This window comes from Lepus europaeus, chromosome 21 (genome assembly GCF_033115175.1).
Source record: "Lepus europaeus isolate LE1 chromosome 21, mLepTim1.pri, whole genome shotgun sequence".
NCBI lineage: Eukaryota > Metazoa > Chordata > Mammalia > Lagomorpha > Leporidae > Lepus > Lepus europaeus.
In genome coordinates, this window is record NC_084847.1 from 39,892,398 (window position 1) to 39,908,048 (window position 15,651).

The window sequence follows — 15,651 nt, forward strand, 5'->3', positions numbered from 1 at the left end:
TTTTCATTAGGCATGTGCATAAAATGTCTTGTATACAAACAGAAATATCATGTTTGTTTGGGGCAGTTCCTCTATATTTCTCCCCAGAAAATACGAATGTGTAGAGCTGGTGTCTCCATGTGGAACCAATTAGAGTTTCGCAGTAGAAAATTGAATGTTACCGGATTAAAAAAAATTGAAAACAATAAAGTCCATTGATAATATCCAGAAAACACAAACACAAGGGCTGTGGCAATATCTGGGATTGAGTTAGCCAAAACAAAACCAGATATTTCCGGTTTCATCCAGTCATATCCGGACAAAGTGGTGTGGAATTCATATGCAATAGCCAGAAAAAATCACAGTAAAAATGGTTTTGGAGAAAAGCAAAGTCTTTTCGTTAGGAAAGTGCATAAAATGCCATCTATACTAACAGAAATATGATTGTTTGCCGCAGTTCCTCTAGCTTTCTCCCTAGAAAACACGAATGTGTAGAGCTGGTGTCTCCATGTGGAACCACTGAGTGTTTCCCAGTACAAAAATAAATGTTCCCTGATAAAAATCATTCAAAACAATAAAGTCCTTTGATAATATCCAGAAAACACAAACACAGGGGCTGTGGCATATCTGGGATTGAGTTAGAGAAACCAAAACCGGATATTTCAGGTTCCATCCAGTCATGTCCGGACAAAATGGAGTGCAATTCGTATGCAATGGATGGAGAAACTCACAGTAAAAAATGGTTTTGGAGAATAGCAAAGGCTTTTCGTTAGGCAAGTGCATAAAATGTCATGTATACTAACAGAAATATCATGTTTTTTTGCCGCAGTTCCTCTAGGTTTCTCGTAGAAAATACGAATGTGTAGAGCTGTTGTCTCCATCTGGAACCAGAGTTTCCTAGAACAAAATTAAATGTTCCCTGATTAAAAAAAAAACTTTCAAAACAATAAATTCATTCGATAATATCCAGAAAACACAAACACAGGATCTGTGGCAATGTCTGTTATTGAGTTAGCCAAAATAAAACCGGATATTTCCAGTTTCATCCAGTCATATCCGGACAAAGTGCTGTGGAAATCCTATGCAATGGACTGAGAAAATCACAGTAAAAATGGTTTTGGAGAAAAAAAAAGTCTTTCGTTATTCAAGTGCATAGAATGTCATGTATACAAACAGAAATATCATGCTTGTTTGCCGCAGTTCCTCTAGCATTCTCGCTAGAGAATACGAATGTGTAGAGCTGGTTTCTCCATGTGGAACCACTGAGTGTTTCCCAGTACAAAATTAAATGTTCCCTGATAAAAAAAAAGTTTCAAAACAGTAATGACCATGGATAATATCCAGAAAATACAAACAGAGGTGCTGTGGCAATATCTGTGATTGAGTTAGCCAAACCAAAACAGATATTTCCGGTTTCAACCAGTCATATCCGGACAAAGTGGTGTGGAATTCGTTTGCAATGGACTGAGAAAATTACGGTGAAACTGGTATTTTCGTTACGCAGGTGCATAAAATGTCATGTATGCAAACAGAAATATAATATTTGTTTGCCGCAGTTCCTCTAGCTTTTTCCTAGAAAATACGAATGTGTAGAGCTGGTTTCTCAATGTGGAAGCCCTGAGTGTTTCCCAGTACAAAATTAAATGTTCCCTGATTAAAAAAAAACTCTCAAAACAATAATGTTATTCGATAATATCAAAAAAGCAAAAACACAGTTGCTGTGGCAATATCTGTTATTGAGTTAGCCAAAACAATACCGGATATTTCCGTTTTCATCCAGTCATATCCGGTCAAAGTGCTGTGGAAATCCTATGCAATGGACCAAGAATATCACAGTAAAAATGGTTTTGGAGAAAAAAAAGTCTTTTCGTTAGGAAAGTGCATAGAATGTTATCTATACAAACAGAAATATCATGTTTGCTTGCTGTAGTTCCTCTAGCTTTCTCCAAGAAAATATGAAAGTGTAGAGCTGATTTCTGCATGAGGAAGCAGTGAGTATTTCCCAGTACAAAATTAAAATATCATATATACAAACAGAAATACCATGTTTGTTTGCCGCAGTTCCTCTATGTTTCTCCTAGAAAATATGAATGTGTAGAGCTGGTGTCTCCATGTGGACCAATTAGTGTTTCCCAGTATAAAATTAAATGTTCCCTGAGAAAAAAAAACTTTCAAAACAATAATGTCCATTGATAATATCCAGAAAACACAAACTCAGGGTTGTGGCAATATCTGGGATTGAGTTAGCCAAAACACAAGCGGATATTTCGCCTTCCATCCAGTCATATCCTTACAAAGTGGTGTGGAATTCCTATGCAGTGGACCGAGAAAATCAGAGTAAAAACGGTTTTAGAGAAAAGCAAAGTATTTTCGTTAGGCACGTGCATAAAATGCCAACTATACAAACGAAAATATCATGGTTGTTTGCCGCAGTTCCTTTAGATTTCTGCCCAGAAAATACGAATTGTAGAGCTGGTTTCTTCATGTGGAGCCAGTGAGTGTTTCCCAGTACAAAATTAAATGTTCCGTAGTTAAAAAAAAAAAAACTTTCAAAACAATAATGTCCATCGATAATATCCAGAAAACACAAACACAGGATCTGGCAATATCTGGGATTCAATGGCCAAACCAATACCGGATATTTCAGGTTTCTTCCAGTCATATCCGGACAAAGTGGAGTGCAATTCGTATGCAATGGACCGACAAAAATCACAGTAAAAATGTTTTTGGAGTAAAGCAAACTCTTTCAGTTTGGCAAGTACAAAAAAAATCATCTATACAAACCGAAATATCCTGACGGTTTGCCGCAGTTCCTCTAGCTTTCTCCCTAGAAAATACGAAAGTGTAGAGCTGTTTTCCCCATGTGGAATCACTGAGTGTTTCCCAGTACAAAATTAAATGTTCCCTGATAAAAAAAAAAAAAAAACCTTTCAAAACAATAATGTTCATTGATAATATCCAGCAAACACAAACACAGGGGCTGTGGCAATATCTGGGATTGAGTTAGCTAAAACAAAACTAGATATTTCCGGTTTCATCCAGACATATAAGGAAAAAGTTGTGTGGAATTCGTATGGAAGGGACTGAGAAAATTACAGTGAAAATGGTTTTAAAAAAAGCAAAGACTTTTCCTTAGGGAAGTGCATAAAATGCCATCTATACAAACAGAAATATCATGTTTGTTTGCCGCAGTTCCTCAAGCTTTCTCCCTAGAAAATACGAAAGTGTAGAGCTGATTTCTGCAAGTGGAAAAAGTGAGTATTTCCCAGTATAAAATTAAATGTTCCCTGATAAAGAAAAACTTTCAAAACTGTAGTGACCATTGATAATATCCAGAAAACACAAACAGAGGTGCTTTGGCATTTTGGGATTGAGTTAGCAAAAAAAAAAACAAAAACAAACAAAAAAAAACGGATATTTTCGGTTTCATCCAGTCATATCCGGACAAAGTGGTGTGGAATTCATATGAAATGGACTGGGAAATTACGGTGAAACTGTTATTGGAGAAAATCAAAGTATTTTCCTCAGGCAGGTACCTAAACTGTCATGTATACAAACAGAAATATCATGTTTGTTTGCCGCAGTTCCTCCAGCTTTCTCTTAAAAATACGAATGTGTAGAGCTGCTTTCTCCATGTGGAACCTATTAGAGTTTCCCAGTACAAAATTAAATGTTCCCTGATAATAAACATTCAAAACAAGAAAGTCCATAGATAATATCCAGAAAACACAAACACAGGGGCTGTGGCAATATCTAGATTCAGTTAGCCAAAACAAAACCGGATATTTCCCCTTTCATCCAGTCTTATCCGGGCAAAGTGGTGTGGAATTTGTATGCAATAGACCAAGCAAATCATAGTAAAATGGTTTTGGAGAAAAGCAAAGTCCTTTCGTTAGGCAAGTGCATAAAATGCCATCTATACAAACCGAAATATCATGATTGTTTGCCGCAGTTCCTCTAGCTTTCTCCTAGAAGATACAAATGTATAGAGCAGGTGTCTCCCTTTAGAACGAATTAGAGTTTCCCAGTACAAAATTAAATGCTCCCAGATTAAAAAAAAAAAACTTTCAAAACAATAATGTCCTTCGATAACATCCAGAAAATACAAACACAGAGGCTGTGGCAATATCTGTGATTGAGTTAGCCAAAACAAAACCAGATTTTCTGGTTTCATCGAGACATATCCGGACAAAGTAGAGTGCAATTCGTATGCAATGTACTGAGAAAATCACAGTAAAAATGGTTGTGGACAAAAGCAAAGTGCTTTCGTTAGGCAAGTGCATAAAATGCCATCTATACAAACAGAAATATCATGTTTGTTTGCCGCAGTTCCTCTAGCTTTCTCCTAGAAAATATGAATTTGTAGAGCTGGAGTCTCCATGAGGAACCAATTAGAGTTTCCCAGTACAAAATTAAATGTTCCCTGATAAAAACACATTTAAATAAATAAAGTCCTTCGATAATATCCAGAAAACGCAAACACAGAGGCTGTCGCAATATCTGGGATTGAGTTAGCCAAAACACAAGAGGATATTTCCCCTTTCATCCAGTCATATCCGTACAAAGTGGTCTGCAATTCGTATGCAATCGACTGAGAGAATTACAGTGAAAGTGGTTTTGGAGAAAAGCAAAGGCTTTTCATTAAGCAGGTGCATAAAATGTCATGTATACAAACAAAAATATCATGTTTGTTTGTCGCAGTTCCTGTAGCTTTCTCCCAGAAAATGCGAAAGTTTAGAGCCGCTGTCTTAATGTGGAACCAATTAGAGTTTCCCAGTACAAAATTAAATGATTCCTGATAAAAAAAAAGATTCAAAACAATAATGTCCTTCAGTAATATGCAGAAAACACAAACACAGGGGCTTTTGCAATATCTGGGATTGAGTTAGCCAAAACAAAACCGGATATTTCCAGTTTCATCCAGGCATATCCAGACAAAGTGGTGTGGGATTCGTATGCAATGGACAGACAAAATCACAGTAACAATGGTTTTGGAGAAAAGGAAAGTCTTTTCGTTAGACAAGTGCATAAAATATCATGTATACAAACAGAAATATCATGTATGTTTGCCGCAGTTCCTCTAGTTTTCTCGCTAGAATAAACGAATAGCAAGAACTGGTTTCTGCATGTGGAACCAGTGATTGTTTCCCAGTACAAAATTAAATGCTCCCTGATTAAAAAAAAAAAACGTTCCAAACAATAATGACCATTGATAATATCCAGAAAACACAAACACAGGGGCTATGGCAATATCTGGGATTGAGTTAGCCACAACAAAACCGGATATTTCCGGTTTCATGCAGTCATATCAAGACAAAGTGGTGTGGAAAAAGCAAATCATAGTAAAAATGGTTTTTTAGAAAAGCAAAGTCTTTTCGTGGCACATGTGCATAAAATGCCATCTATACAAACAGAAATATCATGTTTGTTTGCCGCAGTTCTTCTAGCTTTCTCCTAGAAAATACGAATGTGTAGAGCTGGTGTCTCCATGTGGAACCACTGAGTGTTTCCCAGAACAAAATTAAATGTTCCCTGATGAAAAAAAAAACTTTCAAAACAATAATGACCATTGATAATATCCAGAAAACACAAACACATAGGCTGTGGCAATCTGGGATTCAGTAAGCCAAAACAAAAGCGGATATTTCCGGTTTCATGCAGTCATATCCGGACAAAGTGGTGTGGAATTTGTATGCAATAGACCAAGCAAATCATAGTAAAAATGGTTTTGGAGAAAAGCAAAGTCCTTTCTTTAGGCAAGTGCATAAAATGTCATGTATACAAACAGAAATATCATGTTTGTTTGCCGCAGTTCCTCTAGTTTTCTCATAGAATACACGAATAGGAAGAACGGGTTTCTGCATGTGGAACCAGTGATTGTTTCCCAGTACAAAATTAAATACTCCCTGATTAAAAATAAAAGGTTCCAAACAATAATGTCCATTGATAATATCCAGAAAACACAAACACAGGGGCTGTGGCAATATCTGTGATTGAGTTAGCCAAAACAAAAGCGGGTATTTCCGGTTTCAACCAGTCATATCCGGAAAAAGTGGTGTGGAATTCCTATGCAATGGACCGAGAAAATCACAGTAAATATGGTTCTGGAGAAAAGCAAAGTCCTTTCTTTAGGCAAGTGCATAAAATGTCATGTATACAAACAGAAATATCATGTTTGTTTGCCGCAGTTCCTCTAGTTTTCTCCCTAGAATACACGAATAGGAAGAACTGGTTTCTGCATGCGGAACCAGTGATTGTTTCCCAGTACAAAATTAAATGCTCCCTGATTAAAAAAACGTTTCAAACAATAATGACCATTGATAATATCCAGAAAACACAAACACAGGGGCTGTGGGAATATCTGGGATTGCGTTAGCCAAAACAAAACTGGATATTTCAGGTTTCATGCAGTCATATCCGGACAAAGTGGTGTGGAATTTGTATGCAATAGACCAAGCAAATCATAGTAAAAATGGTTTTGGAGAAAAGCAAAGTCTTTTCGTTAGCCAAGTGCATAAAATGCCATCTATACAAACAGAAATATCATGTTTGTTTGCCGCAGTTCTTCTAGCTTTCTCCTAGAAAATACGAATGTGTAGAGCTGGTGTCTCCATGTGGAACCAATTAGAGTTTCCCAGTACAAAATTAAATGTTCCCTGATAAAAAACATTCAAAACAATAAAGTCCTTTGATAATATCCAGAAAACACAAACACAGGGGCTGTCGCAATATCTGAGATTGAGTTAGCCAAAACAAAAGCGGATATTTCCCCTTTCATCCAGTCATATCCGGACAAAGTGGTGTGGAATTTGTATGCAGTGGACTGAGAGAATTACAGTACAAATGGTTTTGGAGAAAAGCAAAGTCTTTTCATTAGGAAGGTGCATAAAATGTCATGTATACAAACAAAAATATCATGTTTGTTTATTGCAGTTCTTCTAGCATTCTCCGTATAAATTACAAATGCTTAGAGCTGGTGTCTCCATGTGGAACCAATTAGAGTTTCCCAGTACAAAATTAAATGTTCCCAGATTAAAAAAAAAGTTTCAAATCAATAAAATCCTTCGATAATATCCAAAAACACAAACACATTGGCTGTGGCAATATCTGGAATTGAGTTAGCCTAAACAAAACCGGATATTTCCGGTTTCACCCAGTCATATCCGGTAAAAGTGGTGTGGAATTCCTATGCAATGGACCGTGAAAATCACAGTAAAATGGTTTTGGAGAAAAGCAAAGTTTTTTCGTTAGGCATGTGCATAAAATGCCATCTATACAAACAGAAATATCATGTTTGTTTGCCACAGTTCCTCTAGCTTTCTCCCTAGAAAATATGAATGTGTAGAGCTGGTGTCTCCATGTGCAAGTAATTAGAGTTTCCCAGTACAAAATAAAATGTATCCTGATAAAAAAAAATTTAAAACAATAATGACCATTGATAATATACAGAGAACACAAACACAGGGGCTGTGGCAATATCTGGGATTGAGTTAGCCAAAACAAAACCGGATATTTCTGGTTTCATCCAGTCATGTCCGGAAAAAGTGGTGTGGAATTCGTATGCAATGGACCGAAAAAATCATAGTAAAAATGGTTTTGTAGAAAAGCAAAGTCTTTTCGTTAGGCAAGTGCATAAAATGCCATCTATATAAAAAGAAATATCATGTTTGTTTGCCGCAGTTCCTCTAGCTTTCTCCTAGAAAATACGAATGTGTAGAGCTGGTGTCTCCATGTGGAACCAATTAGAGTTTCCCAGTGAAAAATTAAATTTTCCCTCATAAAAAAAACCAAAACTTTCAAAACAAAAATTCCTTCGATAACATACATAAAACTCAAACACAGAGTCTGTCGCAATTGCTGGGATTCAGTTAGCCAAAACAAAACCGGATATTTCTCATTTCATCCAGTCATATCCGGACAAAGTGATGTGGAATTCCTATGCAATGGACAGACAAAATCACAGTAAAAATGGTTTTGGAGAAAAGCAAAGTCTTTTCTTTAGGCAGGTGTATAAAATGCCATCTATACAAACAGAAATATCATGTTTGTTTGTCGCAGTTCCTCTAGCTTTCTCGCTAGAAAATAGGAATGTGTAGAGCTGGTGTCTCCATCCGGAACCAATTAGAGTTTCTCAGTACAAAATTAAATGGTCCCTAATAAAAACACCTTCAAAGCAATAAAGTCCGTCGATAATATCCAGAAAACACAAACACTGGGGCTGTGGCAATATCTGGGATTGAGTTAGCCAAAACAAAACTGGATATTTCCGGTTTCATCCACTCATGTCCTGGCAAAGTGGTGTGGGATTCGTATGCAATAGAGCAAGCAAATTATAGTAAAAATGGTTTTGGATAAAAGTGAAGTCTTTTCGTTAGACAAGTGCATTAAATGTCCTGTATACAAACAGAAATATCATGTTTTTTTGCCGCAGTTCCTCTAGCTTTCTCCTAGAAAATATGAATGTGTAGAGCTGGTGTCTCCATGTGGAATCAATTAGTTTCCCAGTAGAAAATTAAATGTTCCCTGATAAGAAAAAAAATTTCAAAACAATAAATTCCTTCGATAATATCCAGAAAACACAAATTCGTGGGCTGTGGCAATATCTGGGATTGAGTTAGCCAAAACAAAACCGGATATTTCCGGTTTCATGCAGTCATATCCCGACAAAGTGGTTTGGAATTCGTATGCAATAGACGAAGCAAATGATAGTAAAAATGGTTTTGGAGAAAAGCAAAGTCTTTTCGTTAGACAAGTGCATAAAATGTCATGTATACAAACAGAAATATCATGTTTGTTTGTCGCAGTTCATCTAGCTTTCTCGCTAGAAAATACGAATGTGTAGCGCTGGTGTCTCCATGTGGAACCTCTGAATGTTTCCCAGTTCAAAATTAAATGTTCCCTGATAAAAAAAATTTCAAAACAATAAAGTCCATTGATAATATCCAGAATACAAAAACACAGGGGCTGTGGCAATGCTCATTCAGACTTGCCGGAAATGGTGGATTTAGAAATGTGCCAGGGGATTCCAACACAATCCCACCAAGATGGCATGTACCAATGCCATCGCACTAGTCCAAGTGATCAATTTCAGCTTGCAATTGATAGCTCTGATAGGTCTAAGAGTCAAAGAGATCACACAAACAAGACAAGTATCTGCTAATACCAACTGATAGAATCAAAAAGGGAGAGAAAGATCCAACATGGGAAGTGGGATACACAGCAGACTCATAGAATGGCAGATGTCCTAAACAACACTCTGGCCTCAGAATCTGCCCTCAAGGCATTCGGATCTGGCGGAAGAGCCCATGTGAGTATAGCAGGCATGGAAAGCCAAGATATCATGGAAAAGAAAAAGACCTAAATGAATGATCTCTGTGAGTGAGATCCCAGTGGAAAGAATGGGGCCATCAAAGAAGGAAGTACCCTTCTCCAAAGGGAGGAGAGAACTTCCACTTTGACTATGACCCTATCGGAATAAGATCAAAGTCAGCGAACTCTAAAGGCTTCCATAGCCCTGGCAACTCATGACTAGAGCCTAGGGAGATTACTGACGCCATGAACAGGAGTGTCAAATTGTTAAATCAGCAACAGGAGTCACTGTGTACTTACACCCCATGTGGGATCTGTCCCTAATGTGTCGTCTAAAGCGAAGTGATGCTACAACTAGTACTGAAACAGAAATTTATACTTTGTGTTTCTGTGTGGGCAAAAACTGATAAAAACATTTTAAGGTCCACAACAATCCATGTCCAAAGACCTTCTTCTGAGCCACTGCCAAGTCAAATGGTGGCCACGGTGACCAGCTCTAGGAAATAAGAATGGGGCCAGCGGCATCACTTTATCCTCAGCTTGACGTATTCCATGGAGTGTACCAGGAAAGCCACAGGGTGTCAGGTCCCTGGGGAATGTTAGCTACCAGGACAATTTCCTCCTCGGCATGGAAAAATAGGACACACAGAGGCCAAGGACTGAAAGTCTGATTTCCATAGCAACATAGGCACTGTCCCTTCTTGCTGGGGATGGAGCATGTTGAAGACCTATTCTGAGCATATATTCTCAAATAACAAGGCTTCTAAACATACTAAATTATCCTAAATAAATGGACTATGTGATTCAAGTAAGGCCATCTCAAAACTGTATAACAGTTCCTTCTAAAGCTAAGCTCTATCAGATAGCTTTTTGTTTTCCTTATGATCCCGGAGAACACCTTCGCTAATAATGGAAAGATGTTTTATCCCTGGATATATTGCCACCCCAAGTCATAGCTCATCCTGAGTCTTCCTTAATCATGTTGAGATTTCTATAAGGGTCAGCTGTTGAAGTTGCTTTTTAATTCTTTGGAGAAAGCAGGCTGGGCTCAGCTATGGGCTTATGTCTGCATTACAAATGTTAAAGGGATTTATTTGCAAATAAAATATTTCCCACACGTATTTGCCTGACTAAATCATAAGGCATAAAAAACAGCCTGAATTGACAAAAATGATCATTATTGGCAAAGGGAAATCATTCCAAATATATTCATACTTACCCATATCTGCTTTCTGAACTTTGATCCAAAAAACCTTCTTGAATTAAGTGGTTTGCTTTTAGTACACTTATCTCAGAAATATGAAATGAAATAGTGAAGTAAACAGTACTATTTTTAAATAATGCAATTTATATCTAGTATGATCACATGTGGTATTCTTACTTATTATGTGGAATTGCAAGTTGAAATATTTCATATCCTATATTATAAACACTAACCTATGGTTTTCTCCTACGTTTTCAAAAGTCACTATAATATTTTCATATTGTCATTAGCATTGATTATGCTACCATATTAGTGTTCTGCTTTATATATTTAATTAAATGTTTTCTATTTTGTATCTTGCCCTGAGGCATTTTAAACATGCAGGGGACAATTTTATAAATGGGAAAACAAGGAAACAAACCAACACATAAAATGCCTGGTGTGTTCCCTACTGAATATAACATTTAAAAATTGGAATTGGGTGATCACTGACATCATAAATAAGAGTGTCAATTGTTAACTCAACAACAGGAGTCACTGTGCACTTGCTCTCCATGTAGGACCTCTGTCCTTAATGAGTTGTACTATGAGAATTAATGGTAAAACTAGTCTTCAAACAGCACTTTATACTTTGTGTGTCTGTGTGGGTGCAAACTGTTGAAATCTTTACTTAGTATAGAGATGATCTTCTGTATATAAAGATAATTAAAAAAGGATCTTAATGAAGAATGGAATGGGAGAGGGTGTAGGAGGTGGGATGGGAGTGCGGGTGGGAGGGCAGGTATGGAGGAAGAACTGCTATATTACAAAAGCTGTACCTATGAAATTTATTAAATAAAAGCTTTCTAAAAAAAGAAAAAAAAATATCTGGGATTGAGTTAGCCAAAACAAAACCGGATACTTCCGGTTTCATCCAGTCATATCCGGACAATGTGGTGTGCAATTCGTACGCAACACACGGAGAAACTCACAGTAAAAATGGTTTTGGAGAAAAGCAAAGTCTTTTCGTTACGCAAGTGCATAAAATGCCATCTATACAAACAGAAATATCATGTTTGTTTGCCGCAGTTCCTCTAGCTTTATCCTAGAAAATACAAATGTGTAGAGCTGCTGTCTCCATGTGGAACCAATTGGAGTTTCCCAGTACAAAATTAAATGTTCCCTGATAAAAAGCATTCAAAACAATAAAGTCCTTCGATAATATCCAGAAAACACAACCACAGAGGCTGTCGAAATATCTGGGATTCAGTTAGCCAAAACACAAGCAGATATTTCCCATTTCATCCAGTCATATCCGGACAAAGTGGTGTGGAATTCGCATGCAATGGACTGAGAAAATCACAGTAAAAATGGTTTTGGAGAAAAGCAAAATCTTTTCGTTAGGCAAGTGCATAAAATGTCATGTATACAAACAGAAATATCATGTTTGTTTGCCGCAGTTCCTCTAGCTTTCTCCTAGAAAATAAGAATGTGTAGAGCTGGTGTCTCCATGTGGAAACAATTAGAGTCTCCCAGTACAAAATTAAATGTTCCCTGATAAAAAAAAGAAAAAAACATTAAAAACAATAATGGCATTGATAATAAACAGAAAACACAAACACAGATGCTGTCGCAATATCTGGGGTTCAGTTAGCTAAAACAGAAGCGGATATTTCCCCTTTCTTCCAGTCCTATTCGGACAAAGTGGTGTGGACTTTGTATGCAATGGAAAGACAAAATCACAGTAAAAATGGTTTTGGGGAAAAGCAAAGTCTTTTGTTAGGCAAGTGCATAAAATGCCATCTATACAAACAGAAATATCATGATTGTTTGCCACAGTTCCTCCAGCTTTCTCGCTAGAAAATACGAAAGTGTAGAGCAGGTGCCTCCATGTTGAACCAATTAGAGATTCCCAGTACAAAATTAAATGTTCACTGATAAAAAAACAAAACTTTCAAAACAAAAATGTCCTTCCAAAATATCCAGAAATCAAAACCACAGGGGCTGTGGCAATCTGTAATTGAGTTAGCCAAACAAACCCGGATATTTCCGGTTTCATCCTGTCATATCTGGACAAAGTGGTGTGGAATTCATATGCCATGGAATGAGAAAATTACAGTGAAAGTGATTTTGGAGAAAAGCAAAGACTTTTTGTTAGGCAAGTGCATAAAATGTCATGTATACAAACAGAATTATCATGTTTGTTTGCTGCAGTTCCTCTAGCATTCTCCGTATAATTTACAAACGTTTAGAGCTGGTTTCTCCATGTGGAACCACTGAGGGTTTCCCAGTACAAAATTAAATGTTCCCTGATAAAAAAAAATGTTTCAAAACAATAAAGTCCTTTGATAATATCCAGAAAACTCAAACACAGGGGCTGTGGCAATATCTGGGATTGAGTTAGCCAAAACAAAACCGGATATTTCCGGTTTCATCCAGTCATATCCGGAAAAAGTGGTGTGGAATTCCTATGCAATGAACCGAGAAAATCACAGTAAAAATGGTTTTGGAGAAAAGCAAAGTCCTTTCTTTAGGCAAGTGCATAAAATGTCATGTATACAAACAGAAATATCATGTTTTCTTGCCGCAGTTCCTCTAGTATTCTCCCTAGAATGCACGAATAGGAAGAACTGGTTTCTGCATGTGGAACCAGTTATTGTTTCCCTGTACAAAATTAAATGCTCCCTGATTAAAAAAATGTTCAAAACAATAATGACCATTGGTAATATCCAGAAAACACAAACACAGAGGCTGTGGCAATCTGGGATTGAGATAGCCAAAACAAAACCGGATATTTCCGGTTTCATGCAGTCATATCTGGACAAAGTGGTGTGGAATTTGTATGCAATAGACCAAGCAAATCATAGTAAAAATGGTTTTGGAGAAAAGCAAAGTCTTTTCGTTGGACAAGTGCATAAAATGTCATGTATACAAACAGAAATATCATGTTTGTTTGCCGAAGTTTTTCTAGCTTTCTCCTAGAAAATACGAATGTGTAGAGCTGGTGTCTCAATGTGGAACCAATTAGAGTTTCCCAGTACAAAATTAAATGTTCCCTGATAAAAAACATTCAAAACAATAAAGTCCTTTGATAATATCCAGAAAACACAAACAAAGAGGCTGTCGCAATATCTGTGATTGAGTTAGCCAAAACAAAACCGGATATTTCCGGATTCATGCAGTCATATCCGGACAAAGTGGTGTGGAATTCCTATGCAATGAACCGAGAAAATTATAGTAAAAATGATTTTGGAGAAAAGCAAAGTCCTTTCTTTAGGCAAGTGCATAAAATGTCATGTATACAAACACAAATATCATGTTTGTTTGCCGCAGTTCCTCTAGTTTTCTCCCTAGAATACACAAAAGGAAGAACTGGTTTCTGCATGTGGATCCAGTGATTGTTTCCCTGTACAAAATTAAATGCTCCCTGATAAAAAAAAACCCTTCAAAACAATAATGACCATTGATAATATCCAGAAAACACAAACACAGGGGCTGTGGCAATATCTGGGATTGAGTTAGCAAAACAAAACCGGATATTTCCGGTTTCATGCAGTCATATCCGGAAAAAGTGGTGTGGAATTCCTATGTAATGGACTGAGAAAATCATAGTAAAAATGGTTTTGTAGAAAAGCAAAGTCTTTTCGTTGGACAAGTGCATAAAATGTCCTGTATACAAACAGAAATATCATGTTTGTTTGCCACAGTTCCTCTAGTTTCTTGCTGAGAAAATACGAATGTGTAGAGCTGATCTCCATGTGGAACAACTGAGTGTTTCCCAGAAAAAAATTAAATGTTCCCTGATGAAAAAAAAAACGTTCAAAACAATAATGACCATTGGTAATATCCAGAAAACACAAACACAGAGGCTGTGGCAATATCTGGGATTGAGTTAGCCAAAACAAAACCGGATATTTCCGGTTTCATGCAGTCATATCCGGACAAAGTGGTGTGGAATTTGTATGCAATAGGCCAAGCAAATCATAGTACAAATGGTTTTGGAGAAAAGCAAAGTCCTTTCTTTAGGCAAGTGCATAAAATGTCATGTATACAAACAGAAATATCATGTTTGTTTGCCGCAGTTCCTCTAGTTTTCTCCCTAGAATACCCGAATAGGAAGAACTGGTTTCTGCATGTAGATCCAGTGATTGTTTCCCAGTACAAAATTAAATGTTCCCTGATAAAAAAAAAAACTTTCAAAACAATAATGATCATTGATAATATCCAGAAAACACAAACACAGAGGCTGTGGCAATCTGGGATTGAGTTAGCCAAAAGAAAACCGGATATTTCCGGTTTCATGCAGTCATATCCGGACAAAGTGGTGTGGAATTTGTATGCAATAGACCAAGCAAATCATAGTAAAATGGTTTTGGAGAAAAACAAGGTCATTTCATTAGGCAGGTGCATAAAATGTGTTGTATACAAACAGAAATGTCATGTTTTTTTGCTGCATTTCCTCTAGAATTCTCCGTATAAATTACAAATGTTTAGAGCTGGTTTTTCCATGTGGAACCACTGAGGGTTTCCCAGTACAAAATTAAATGTTCCCTGATAAAAAAAAATGTTTCAAAAACAATAAAGTGCTTTGATAATATCCAGAAAACACAAACACAGGGGCTATGGCAATATCTGGGATTGAGTTAGCCAAAACAAAACCGGATATTTCCGGTTTCATGCAGTCATATCCGGACAAAGTGGTGTGGAATTCCTATGCAATGAACCGAGAAAATCATAGTAAAAATGGTTTTGGATAAATGCAAAGTCTTTTCTTTAGGCAAGTGCATAAAATGTCATGTATACAAACAGAAATATCATGTTTGTTTGCTGCAGTTCCTCTAGTTTTCTCCCTAGAATACACGAAAAGGAAGAACTGGTTTCCTTATGTGGATCCAGTGATTGTTTCCCTGTACAAAATTAAATACTCCCTGATAAAAAAAAAACGTTCAAAACAATACTAACCATTGATAATATCCAGAAAACACAAACACAGGTGCTGTGGCAATATCTGGGATTGAGTTAGCAAAACAAAACCGGATATTTCCGGTTTCATCCAGTCATAACCGGACAAAGTATTGTGGAATTCCTATGTAATGGACCAAGAAAATCATAGTAAAAATGGTTTTGGAGAAAAGCAAAGTCATTTCTTTAGCAAAGTGCATAAAATGTCATGTATACAA